At 31.3% G+C, this 14,070-nt stretch overlaps 1 pseudogene; it reads left to right on the top strand.

The window, feature by feature from the left end:
• The first annotated feature begins 1,754 nt into the window (after window positions 1-1,754).
• Window positions 1,755-8,924, top strand: LOC130940059 (transcription initiation factor TFIID subunit 4b-like; annotated as a pseudogene).
• The last annotated feature ends 5,146 nt before the right edge of the window (window positions 8,925-14,070 follow it).

Here is a 14,070-nt window from a genome sequence, read left to right as displayed (position 1 = left end):
GTGTGAAAAGCATGGGAATAAAAATTGGTCATGTTTTTTGAGATATAGTTATTACACTTTTCAAGGGATCACGTGTTCTGCCATGGTCAGTTTTTTATAGCCATGCTTTTTCTGCTCAACTGCCACGCTTCTTTTTATGCCATGCTTTTTTATGGAAAAATGTGGCCGTTAATCGTGATCTATTGCCATGCTTTCAAAGCATAACAATTGCCTTCAACTTGTTGTCGCGCTTTTAAAGTGTGTCTAGCATGAAATTTATTGTCACACTTTTAAAAGCGTGTCCAAATATAAATTTGTTGCCACGCTTTTTTGTAATCATGCTTACATGTTAATTTATTGCCACATTTTTGAAGTGTTGCCTATTTTTATATCAAATAAAAAAAACTCATGTATACTTCAATGCACTCCAAGAACAATGAAAAACTAAAAGGTAATAACTAAATAAAAAATGTCAATAGTTTTATTACTTTGTTTTTGATAATTTATAATAAAATTTAGAGAGCTGCTACACATTCAAATATTTTTGGCAACTAAGTCTAATCGAGTTGGCCTAAACTCAACAAAAACTACTTTTATTATACGTAGCATGTACACATGCGCTTCACTAATGCAAATGAAACCCTGCTTCATTTTGCGTTTGTTCTTTGCATGCCTCCTCCTCTTCTATTGGTGATGTTGTTACTGCGTTTTTTTTTTTCTTCATCTCTTTCTCTTTTTCATGTTATTAGAGTCATTTATTCCTCTTTTTTGTTTGATATTTTCTTTTTTGTTTCTTGATTTTATTCATCTCAAAAGAGTAAATCAAGAAGAATTTTGAAAAAATAAAATAAGAAAGAGAAAATGAAAAAAAAAAGATGAAAAAGAAGAAGACGGAGCAGAAGATGAGAAGGAGAAATTCAAGTGAAACAAAACTAAATGAACCCGAAATTTCTTAAAGAATACAAAATTTGGTCAATACTTAACAACAGCATCAAGTGAACTTCAGTTAATTCACAAATAAATCGAAATTAGTTCAGATTTGAACAAAAGCTAACTAAACAACCACACATGAATAAGTTCAGCAAATTCAAGCTAAGTGAACGACACTAAATGAACCTAAATTAAACTAAGAAATGAATAAAAAAATTTTAAGGAATAAAAAATTTGGTCAATAGTTAATAGTAGCATCAATCAATTAATTTACAAATGAACTGAAATTAGTTCAGATTTGAACAAAAACTAACTAAACAGATAAATAACCACACATGAACAACTTTAGCAAATTCAAGCAAAACGATACCAAATGAACCTAAATTAAACTAAGAAATGAGCCGAAATTTCTTAAGGAATAAAAAATTTGGTCAATACTTAACAACAGCACCGAGTGAACCTCAGTTAATTAACAAATGAACCGAAATTAATTAGTTCAGAATTGAATAAAAACTAACTAAACAACCACATATGAACAACTTCAGCAAATTCAAACGAAATGAAACTAAATGAACCTAAATTAAACTAAAAAATGAACCAAAATTTCTTAAGGAATAAAAAATTTGGTTAATACTTAATAGCAGCATTAAGTGAAACTCAGTTAATTCACAAATGAATCGAAATTAGTTCAAATTTAAAAAAGTAGGAAAAAAACTCAACCATCAACAAAAACACATCAATTTATTTTTGGATTCAAATGAACCTCAAATAAACTTAGAAATGAACCGAAATTATTTAATAATGACACCAGAAAAAATTAGAACCAATAAAAATATTATAACAAAATGTTAGTATTGTTGGTAATGACGATAACGAAAGAGAAAAATAACGAAAAAAGAGAAGGAGGAGGAGAAGAAGGAAGGAAGAAGAGGCATGAATTTAAAATATTTTGTTAGACTTAATTAAGGTTATGATTTGGATGTAGAGTTTTATTCTAAAAGTTAATAAAACAAACCTAATAAACAAATTAAAAAACGTGATTAACACATAAAGATTTTGACTACCATTGTCATAGTACATGAACATCTGTTCTAATCATATATTAATGATAGTTATTATATTTATTTAACACATAGTAGTAAGTGGAGTATTTCTCTTCGGTGAATGCTATTGTGAGAATGAGAAATTTTTCTATTAGTGAGAAACTTATGTGAAGGCATATACTTTATGAGAAGTGTTTTATAGATTGCAGTTTTATAAACAAATAAATCCAACACTGAGATCTGCAGCTTTTGTGAAAATATATTTTATTATGTATTTGCTTTAATAAAAATGTTAATATATATTATTTTAATTTTAAAAAATATTATACCATGCAAGAACCCTCTTAATCTATGTTTTTTCCTCAAATGTAGAAAAATATTTTCATCCTCATCGTAGCATTCACCTTTCTCTCTTACACGATACCAGTTGGTTTTATTCCATCTTAAAGCTGAGATTTAATTCAATTTTTTTTTTTTTTTTGTTACCAAATCATACAGAAGCTTGATTGTCTTTCAATGATCTTATGGATCCCTCAAATCTTAGGATTTTTAATTAATAAAATATTTAATCTGACAATAAATCTATCAATAAAAATATTATATATTGTCAGATTTTTTTTATCAATTTTGTCGATAAATTCGACAATTTTTAATGATTTTTTTGTAGTGCTAGGAGTACTAATACAATGTGGCTGGATCAGTGTCATGTAAGGTTTTTTAGTGGATGAGAGTTCAAATTTCTTATTCTTTGTTTTTTGTTTGTACAATAAATGAGATAAATTTGGCCGCATACATCTCGTTTACATTAATAGTGATTTGTTACTTATCTTGTTCATAAATGATATACCTTTAAACTTTTTTAAACGTATCTATTTAACAAAATTTTGTTACTTAATTATTTTGTCTATAATATAAACAAAATATGTGTATATCTATTTTGTTTTATAAGCAAGATGTATAATATGATGGACAAAAACGTAAACACTCTCATGTTTGCATATATTAATGGTAACTATTATATTTATTTAAAAAAAATCATTGCATGTAGCCATAATTCTTATATTTATTTTAAAAAATCCCAAATCATGTCTTCATCATAATAGGACCCTCGAAGTTGGACGTCTTACTACTTTAAAGATTATGGATAGAGCAATGCTAGGGGCCAGTAATTTTTGTGATTGTTAGCCATTAACTAGCCATCAATGATGATTTGATAGTGTGAGATTGGTGTGAAATTTCATCCAATGGCTCACCTTCCTCTGCTGGTTACATGCTGGCCAAAATTCAATAAAATTGCTGGCCCCCTAGACTTTTCCTTATGGATATATAACATTGAGTGGATTTCAGGTATGTTCAGATCAGTATTTAAAATATTTTAATGTTTTTAGTTATTAATCTTAATTATTTGGATTTTTTAAATAAATATTTTAATTATTTTATTTACTGAAATAAGTATTTTGAATACTATTCACATTTTTAGGTTTCGTTATATATCTCGTTTACAGCGTAAAGAAAATGATTATACAGTATCTGATCTCGTTTATACTGTAAATGAGATATATAATATTTTTATTTCAAAAATGCTATTTAATTTGTATACCAAAATCAATCATTAAAGTTAGCTACCAATATATTTATATATAAATACATGTGTGATTTAATTTATTTTTAATGTGTATTTATATTTCAACATGTATTTTATACTAACAATTGACTTTAGTGATTGATTTTGATGTACATGTAGTATAATCCTTTTTATTTGACTATATCTCGTTTGCAAACGAGATAATACATAAGATATGTGTATTATTATAAAAAAACTTACAACTAAAATAATCTAAATTTTTAATAGTTAAAAAAGTGTGTAAATATTTTCTTTAAATTTTTTTAAATTTGTAACGAGTACAAAGAATATTTAACTTTTAATTCTTTTAATTTGAAATCTTCTTTCATCACTTATTTAAAATTTTCGTTTATTGTTTTCCTTATGATTTAGATCTAAAACTGTCTACTATTCTAATTACAGTAACTGTACGCTAAATTAAAATACTTGATTAATACATAGACTTTCGCTTTTCGCTCTTCTAGGTAATTATTTTCTCCTATTTCTGCTCTTCGCTCTTTTAAATTCCTTTTAGAAAATAGTGGCCAATTTTAAATTTAATTAAATAATAAAAAGTAAATTTAAAAAGAAAAGAAGAGTAGAATATAGAAATTTGAAATGATTACAAAAAAGAAAAGTTGGTCACTTACACATAATAAAGAAGGCGAGAGTTAATTGACGCAAATCTTGAAAAATCGGAAAACATGAAAAATTAAACGTAGTTGGAAAAAATCTTGACGCAAACAAAATAAGTACAATTTTTTATAACTTTCCCGATATTTTGAATTTTTTAAATTTAACGATACAACTAAAATATTTGTTAATATTTCATTCGATTTAAACAGTAATAAAATATATCGATTTTTATTTTTTAAATTGATCTAAATTAAATTATCAATATTTTTATTATTTTAAAAAGTTATATTTTTATATCTATAAAAATTATATTTTTATATCTATAAATACTTATATTTTATTTATCGTGTAATCGAATCATTTAATTATGAATGTTCTTTTTGTTCTTTTAATATTATAGACTTGTAGTCTTGGAAAACTCTTGGCCTCAGGAATTCTTGGTTAGTTGTACATAATAGATAGATGTGAAGTAGTTAGAAAATTAAAGAGAGGATTTATTGTAACTAGTTATTAGTTTGAGGAAAGGGCCCAGGAGAATAGGAGTTAGCATCAGCGAGAGCGTGGGGCTCAAAAAACACCTGTGAGGACGACTTGTGATAGGCATGAGTATAACAGGATTGTATTTGAATCTTCTAAAGTTTGAATTTTATTTTAGAGAGTAAAATGTGATTTCTTACTATTGATTTCATAGGTGAGACAAAAAATAAATATGAAAAAAAAACTATTCAATGATAAAAGATTAAACTTTAAAATTCAAATTTTAGAGGATCCAAATCCAACAGGATCAGGATGACCCTGGACTCAAATCAAGGTACCTTTTGCTTTTTCTTGGTTCCAAAAAATTTTGACCCCAATATCACATTCATATGTATTCGGATAAACTACTAAAATTATTTTTGATTTTTGAATATATGTACAAAAATATCTCTTATTTTTTATGATGTTAAATATATTTTTTAAAATATATTTTAGAGATTAAAATTTAATATAATTTTTTTTATAAACATAACTAAAAAAAACATTTTTATTTTTAAAATTTATTTATACATCAAATACATTTTTCTACAATTTTTTTATCAATTGCCAAAAATGATTTTCTTAAAAGTAATTTTAAAGATCAAATTTTAGTCCAATTTTTTATATATATTTTTAAATAATTATATAAATATTTTTACAAAATTTTAGATTAAATATCTAAATACCTAATTAAATACAAAAATTAAGGATATTTTTATTAGTCCCTTTGAAAAATTAGGTGTAATTTTGATAATTTACTATATATATTGATATGGAATAAGTATTAAGTAGGTGTATTTTACATTGAGTATGATTATATCAATTAAGGTTATAAAATTTTGATAATATTTATAAAGTATAATTGACAATAAGATTATATTTTTTATTATTAGACAATTTTTTTAATTTGATGACTTTTTATTTTTATTTTTTAAATCAAAGGTATTATAAAATAAAAAACCCACAATTTTAAGTATATTTTCTAAATATTGTCAAAATTCATATCTATCATAATTATCTTAATCATAATCACTATAAATTGAACCAATAAGTATGTGTACAATTTTAGTGGCTCAAAAAATTGAATATGGACTCCAACCGTGTGAAATTGCTCAAAATAGTTAATAAGGTAATTTTCATAAATCTTGACTTGGGTAATATCACTATTAAAAATTTTAAGAAGGTAAAATCATCATTATTAGCGATTTTTAAATGTCATTATATTGCTTTTCTTAAAAATTTAAGCGGATAAAAAAATACATAAATTATTATATTTTTAACATGTCTTTTTAAGCAAGAATTTTTTTGAATTTGTATGATATTTTTGCATAGACTTTCTTTCTTTCTTTTTTTTTTTAATTTGTCTTATGCTAATTTTTTTTCTTTTATGTTAAAGGTATTAAAGAAAATGGTTAGAAATATATTAGAAAGGTGGTTATTGTAAAATTAATAAAAATAATTTTAGAAAATAAATAAATAATAATTAAATAAAATAAAAGGTAATAAATGTAACAACCTACCATACTTAATGTTATACTTAAGTCATAAGATTGAGATAATAAGGTATTACGACTTCTAAAAGTAAATATAATAATAATAATAATAATAATAATAATAATAATAATAATAATAATAATAATAATAATAAAAATATTTAACTAGGAGTCTTGAAAAACAGGTAAAACAAATCATAAAATAAAAGCACAATGCTCATGAAACGAGATAACTTACGTGCTAAGAAATCTAAAGATAATAAGTATAAATAGACAGAAAATGATAATAGATAGTCAAAAATACAAAATAACCAACTCCTAACTCAGCCTGCGAAGTCAAGGCTGGTCGGAGAATATTTACATACTCAATCCAAAACTTACCAATTCCATATCAAGCATTCTCAACTTTCTTATCCAAGCCGCAATTCATCAATCCACCACTTCTAACGAATTCTTAATTGAATAACTCAATCTCATTAATCATCAATAATTATAATTTAATATCATCACACGCAATGATGAGCAAATTTGTTGTTGGTCTAAAATTTACCAATTAACACTACAAAAAAATTGGTATAAAATGGCATAAATATAATGGCAAATTTAAAACACCACCGTTATATTGATAAACTAAGGCGGTTTGTGTGGCTCCCGAATTTTGCTTGTGGAACGGCGGTTCTTTAGCAAATTTGGCGGTTTTAAACGGCAGTATTTCATTATCTGCTTTACTAATATAAAAAGTTAAAAACCTAACTCTTATATTTTACTAATAAACACTGTGCTGAATCAATCTATGGAAACTCCATCACAATGTGAGAACCAAGAAGAAACTCCATCACAGCGTGAGATCTGCGATCTCATCCACGACGTTCTCTTCTGGCGACTGGCGGCAATCTCCTCCATCAACGCTTTTCTTCCAGCTGTGATCTCCTTTATCAAAATTTCCTGCTCCACTGTGTTGTGCTCTGTGAAGCTTCTCCTTCTCCATCTTGGTTGAACTAGGTTTATATACAAATCTACATTCTCCTCTTTTAATTACTCATATTTTGTATTTGCTAATTGTTACTACTTCTATTTTTTTAATGCTAGGTTTTGATTTTCTCTTTGTTAGCGGAAATTGGGGGTAAGGTCTTCATGAAATTTCTTCGATTTTTTTCTTACATGCATGTATACAAATTTGCATTGGCTTCGCGATTTTGATTTGTAGATATGCTTTCGGTTGATGCTTTACTGATTTACATAGCACATGTTTGATGAATTGCTTCAATGAATTAAGAGCAGTTATTTTCAGGTCCCAAGGAGGACAGTCGGGTTTCAGAAGCAACTCGAAGAGCTGTGCAAGAAGAAGCGGAAAGGCTGATTTTGCAGAAAATTTCACTCCAGAAAAAATTGTTTGAGATTAGTAAGTGTCCTTTTCATGTGTTATCTCCATCTATTTTAATTTTTCCTTTTGAGCTTATATGGATACAAACTAGCCACACCAGGCCTTACAGACAGTTCTTTTGTGTTATTACTATCAGTGTTTAAGTATGGCTTGAAGGATGTGAACAATGATGTGGAGAGATGCTTGTCACTGGTGAGATTCAACTAAGATTTCAATTTTCATAACAGTAGGTTTGCATGTAATCTTACTTATTCAAACTGAGTTTTATTTCAGTGTGTAGAGGAAAGAATGCGTGGACTGATAAGTAACCTGATTAGAATGTCAAAACAGGTTAGTTGTTCTCTACCTACTTGCAGGAATATTCTCTCATAACTCAATAAAATTTCTTACTTTCAAGAATTTTTCTACTAGCAGGTTGATTTTGAGAAGACAAGACATCAGACTGTTGTCACCTCAAATATTTAGCCACAAATCATGACAATAAATAAGAAAGTAAGAGAGGAATGGGAGAAAAGACAGGCAGAAGCAGAGAAGCTTTGGAAATAAATGATGTGAGTATTTTGCACTTATCGGCATTTGAAACCTGTGCCTATTTCTTAATTTCAGTCCATTTTAAAATATAGGTTGATGGTAATGCATGAGCTAATGGTGACAAGGACAAGGATGAAGGTCACAATAAATCATCAAAGATTTTTTTTATCTCATTCTTATATTTTTTCATTATCTACATGGAATCTCTTTTCATTAATATTTAGTAAGCTGCAGGTGAACAAGGAAGAGGATGACAAGATGAGGACAAATGCAGCAAATGTTGCTGCTAGTGCTGCTGTTGGGGGAGACAACATGCTCTCAAAGTGGCAACTTATGGCCGAGCAAGCCAGGAAGAAACGTGAAGGCACAGACACATCATCTGGTTCTCAACCAGCTAAAGATGTAAGTCGCAAATCTTTAGCATCTGGAAAAAGTACTAATGATAATCACGAAGGGGACAAAAAATGTTCTACTAATTTTGCAAATTCATGTGAGTTTTCATTTAACCCCTTTTTTTCTGTCATTTCAGTTGTCAAATAATTCAACTGTAAGATGAATGTAAATTTTAGTATTTAGTATTCACCAAACTGACATCCATAAAACTATATCTTAAGTTGTGGATGAAAATGCGACTTTGTTGTTGGATTGAACTCTAATAGAATTATATTATCTTGCAGGGAATGTGATAACTAATCTTGTTTGATAGTTCATTAATTTTGTGGTTGAAATTGTTGTAGCAAACATTATTGTTGTTTGATAGTTTGTCCTTCATTAATTTTGCAGGGAATGTGATAACTGATCTTGTTTGATAGTTCATTAATTTTGTGGTTGAAATTGTTGTAGCAAACATTATTGCTGTTTGATTATTTTGTGTATTATTGACTGAGTTCGATCCATATAGCAAGGATAGTTTACCAGTTAATTATGATTTTCTCTTATTTAATTTTGCATATTTACCAGTATTAGTTTGGATTTTAGAGCAGTTAAACATAAGTTTAGCATCCATCCTCTTGGCTTGGTCTTTGGAAAAAGAATGTTAAAAGAAAAATATTTTTTGTTAGGAGTTATAGTATTGATATATGAAGTAATTTATGTGTGTTTATTTTAAAAATGAGTTTGTCAATATTAAACAAGTAATTTGAAGTCAAGTTTCAACACAGAATTAAACACGCAATGTAACTTGTTTTCTTGTTTTGTTATGAATTCAAGTTTCAACACAAAAGCAGGGACGCATGCGCGTCATCCACGCTTACGCATGGATGCGCGAAACAGCAAAGGACGCGTACGCGTCAAGCAGCGTGCACGCGTGATAGGGATCCTGCGTTGGGCATAGTGGTGGCACAAATCTCGTATAACTCTTGGGTTTGTCAACCAAGAGCTGGAGAAGTGCAATGGACGCGTACACGTCCTCCACGCTTGCGCGTGGATAGCCCCCCTTTTTTTCATTTTCATAAACATGAAGAAATGCATCTTCAACACAATCGTGGCAGGCATTCAAGCTAAAAAGGTCAAAAACCCTCAAAAATTCATGTAATACTCAAAACGAAGTGCTTTCTTCAAAATTAAGAATCCAACCTAACCAAGATCAATGAAAATCTTCATGAACACCATAACTAAGTCAAACAAAATCAAGCTTATCTAGACAAACTCTAAAACTAAGCAATCACAAAAGCAAGCAAAGAGTCTAAAAATTACATGCAAAAGATATACAAAAGGAAGATCTTACCATGGTGGGGTGTCTCCCACCTAGCACTTTTCTTTAACGTCCTTAAGTTGAACGATCATGAGATCATATTTCTTCGCCTCCGGGTGCATTCTCAACCTCTTTGTTGCTTTTCATCTTCTCTCCATGGTATAGCTTCAGACGATAACCATTAACTTTGAAGATTGTGGGGCTTGAAGGATGACTCAAGTGAAAAATCCCATATGGCTCCGCCTTCTCCACTCTATAAGGTCCTTCCTATCTTGATCTTAACTTTCCAGGCATCAATCTCAATCTAGAGTTGTAGAGAAGGACAAGATCCCCAGCTCTAAACTCTCTTCTTCTGATATTCTTATCATGCACCGCTTTCATCCTCTCTTTGTAGAGTCTTGAATTTTCATAAGCTTCAAATCTAAGACACTCCAATTCCACCAGCGGTAACTTTCTTTCGATTCCGGCCCCCCAATCCTAGTTGCATTCTTTTACGGCCCAATAAGCCTTGTGCTCTATCTCCTCTGGTAGATAGCGAGTGCCTTGAACAGACTGGGTGTTAAGGAGTGTGTGCGCGCACAGGGCTGTGCGTGCGCACAGATGGCAACAAACAGGGGAAGTGTGTGCGCACATGCATGCGTGCGTACACACAGGACTCTATTTCTGCAAAACTTTTTAGTGCCTTAAGGGCACCAACATGCCATCCAAAATAGATTTTCGAGCTCCAAAACATGTTTAAACTCCAAAAACACATTATTCCACTAAGATTACCTAACTAACATCAAAATGCAACTAAACTAACTAAGCAACATACCCAATTATTCAAGAATTAAGAGCTGAAAAGGAGAAGGGGATAGAAAGATATTACCATGGTAGGGTGTCTTCCACCTAGCACTTTGGTTTAAAGTCCTTAAGTTGGACTTTTTGAGTGAAGCTTGTGTCATGGTGGCTTATGCTTCCACTCATCCTTGAGTCGCCACCCATGTTTGCTCTTGATTGGGCCTCCAGGGTCCCAAATGAAGCGCGTCAAACTCTTAGGCAACTCCAAGTTGGTGCTTAGAATCCACAAGTGTTGATTGATGAATTTTATACTCGGATCCCACACTCTAGTCTTTTGGTCATCCCCTTGTTGATTCTTGCTCTTGCACTTGGATGAACAACCTCCCCAAGTACCTTTGAAGCACCAAATTGAATGTTGGACTCCTCCTAATTAAACGTTGCACCACTTATGCCTTGAACTTCTTCGGGAACCAACATCCACTCCTTCACCATTTAACACTCCAAGAAGCACCTTAAGTTGGTGATTCATCTCCAAGATAACAAATTGATGTGGACCGATGAAACTCTTTGAGGATATTGTTATCCACTCAATTTGACCTTGGGTTGGAATCATTCTCTTGGACTCTTGCATGAATGCCTCCACTTCTTGGGTGATCACCTCTTGTTCACCACTCTTTTCAAGATCTTCCCTATCTCTCTCGAATTCAAGAGGGAAGGGTTCTTCAAGGTCATTGAGGGGTTGACCAAGGTAGAAAAAAATCATTGATGATGGAATCCACTTCTTAATCAAACTTCCTCAATTCTTCATTTACCTCTTCTGGTTCACTAGTTCTACATTCCTCCTCTTGTGACTCAAGCCTTAATTCCTCTTCTTTTCCTTGAGACTCCATGTTCTCCTCCTCACTACACTCCTTAGTTGATTCTCCACCTTCCTCAAGGGAGATGTCTTGAGTGCTTGAGTGTAGTAAGGCCAAGCGGTTCACCGCTTTGGCTATAGTAGTCATAAACTCCCCTTGGTTTCTTCAGAACCCTTCTTGCTCTTGGAAGAATTCTTGAATGTCTTGTTGTTCTTGGGGCAAAGGTTGGAGAATTTCACAATTGGGTGAAAGAGAATGTTCAAAGGTTGGGAGAAAGGTTGGATAGTTGAAAGGTGTGTTATGTGGGTGAGGGTATTGAGGTGGTGCATAAGGGTGTGGTAGTTCATATAGTTGGTGGTAAGGTGTATAGACATTAGGATTCCATGGAGGTGGATGGTGTGGTGCTTGAAGGTTTGGTGGTTGAGGGTTGTGTATGGGATATCATTCATACCTTTGGGTTTGGTATGAACATAGGGGAGGGTTTGGCTCGTTGTAGTATAGAGGAGGTGTTTGCTATGAGTGTAGCTCATACGCAATTGGTTCCTCCCTAAATTGATTCTCCCACTCCATGAAGCAATCCCAATTTGAATTCATCATACCCTACAAAAGACTCACAACCAAGCTCCAAGCAACAAGGGTGATAGCTCATAGAGAAAGTAGAAAATAAAAGCAAAAGACATTAATAAACAAGAAAAATAAACACCTAAATATTAGCAAAAACAACCTAATAACCAAAAAGTAAGCTATTTACACTATTGACATATTTACAACAACCTAAGATATAACACCAATTGCATCCCCGGCAACGATGCTAAAAACTTGATAGATGGCCTAGAGCGGGTTAGGAATTTTTCTTAAAATAGAATTGGCGTTGCAAGTATAGTCCCAACCCAACAATCGACCATCAATCAAAGTTTAGTTTTTTCAAATACAAAATATAAACTGAGAGTAATGAAACCTCGGGTCGTTCTCCCTAGGAATGCAACTGAAGTGTCACGCTTTCGGTTGTGAGGGAAAAGGGGTTTTCAATCAAAGAACAAAAGATTAAAAGAACTAAGAAATGCAAGAACTAAGAAATAATCAAAATTGATATTAATGCAAGTAAAAAGGGAACAAGGTCAAAACTGGTGAAAATGTTATAAATGCAATAATAAAGAGCCCTGACTTGGGAATGAGGATCCAAGGAATCTTATCATTGTCATAACCACAACTATGGCAACTATGATGAGTCAATCTCACTTCGTCTACGCCTAACATTGAGGAGTAAGTCGAGCAAGTATAATTAATCTTGATCTATAAGTCCTAGCTAACTTACCAAATTAATTGGTAAAAAGCTAGCGTCAATGGAAATAAGAGTTAACTAACTACCCAAGAATTACCACTAAATATCAGACATCATGACTCTAGTATCCTAGGAACTCAAACCCCAAGCCAAGGTGTGAAAAGCTACTCAAAATTACCAAGTGGTATTTTCACAAATACTTGGTGGACATATAACCAAATCATGAGAAATTGTAAAGGAAAGTGAAAACCATAACCAAACTATTCATAATATCAACAATAAACAAGCAATCAAGTAACTATAAACCATAAAACACTAAATTCATCAATCAAAACTTCAAGAATTCAAAATTGCAAATATTAACAAAGCACTTGAACCAAAGGAAAATTAGAGCAAATATGATGTAATTAAAGAGAAATTAAAGAGTACTTACAAAAGATTTGATTAACCCAAGATGAAAACTTGAAACTATAAAATGCTACAATGGAAATGGAAAATAAAATAAAACCCTAAGAGAGCATTCTAACTACACTACTCCTACTACTAAAATTATGTTCTAAGTCCTAATGAAAGCTTCCCCCCTTATATGTGTTGATATCCTTTTCATATAGCACTCCCATTCAACATCAAGCCTTCCAAAATTGGGCCAAAAGCCCCCCAAAAGTTACGGATCACGTGTTTCATTACTGAAACCACGTGCAGGGACCTGTGCATACACACACTTCGCTGAATGTTCACTTGTGCAAATGCACAGAGGGTTATGCACACGCACACATACTGAATTCGTTCTTGTCCGTACGCACGTAGGATTGTGCGCACGTACACTCCAGTGTGTACTTCTCATTTGTTTTCTTCATGTTTTATCCCTTCTTGCATGCTTCGTTCCACTTTTGCCTAGCCATTCATGCATAATTGACCTGAAATTACTTATAAAACACATCACGGCATCAAATGGAATAAAAGTGGGATTAAATTGCTCAATTTAAGCACAAAAACGCATGTTTTCACATTTATGTTCAATCTAGGGAGAAATCACAAAAGTATGCTATTTTGGTGCTTAAGTGTGAGTTTATGTGATGAAATCCATTCAAATCAAGCTAAAATATATCGTCAAATATGGACTCATCAGTTGGTAATGTAGTTTATCCATGGTTGATGTTGCTATCATATACCAAAAAAAATCACTGTCTGGAACTCATGCAGTTGAATTTATTCTTGCTAGTCCGGATTCTGAATTGTGCATCTTCTAATTATTAGAGGAGATCTCAGTTAGTAGTCTTATTTTGCATTTCAAGTTGACTTGTTAAAAAGATAAGTTTAGATGTTGAGTAGTAATTTATTAG

Source organism: Arachis stenosperma, chromosome 7, assembly GCF_014773155.1.
Source record: "Arachis stenosperma cultivar V10309 chromosome 7, arast.V10309.gnm1.PFL2, whole genome shotgun sequence".
In the NCBI taxonomy this organism is placed as follows: Eukaryota; Viridiplantae; Streptophyta; class Magnoliopsida; order Fabales; family Fabaceae; genus Arachis; species Arachis stenosperma.
Note: the sequence above shows the minus strand (reverse complement) of the source record. Positions and strands in the feature narration are given on the sequence as shown.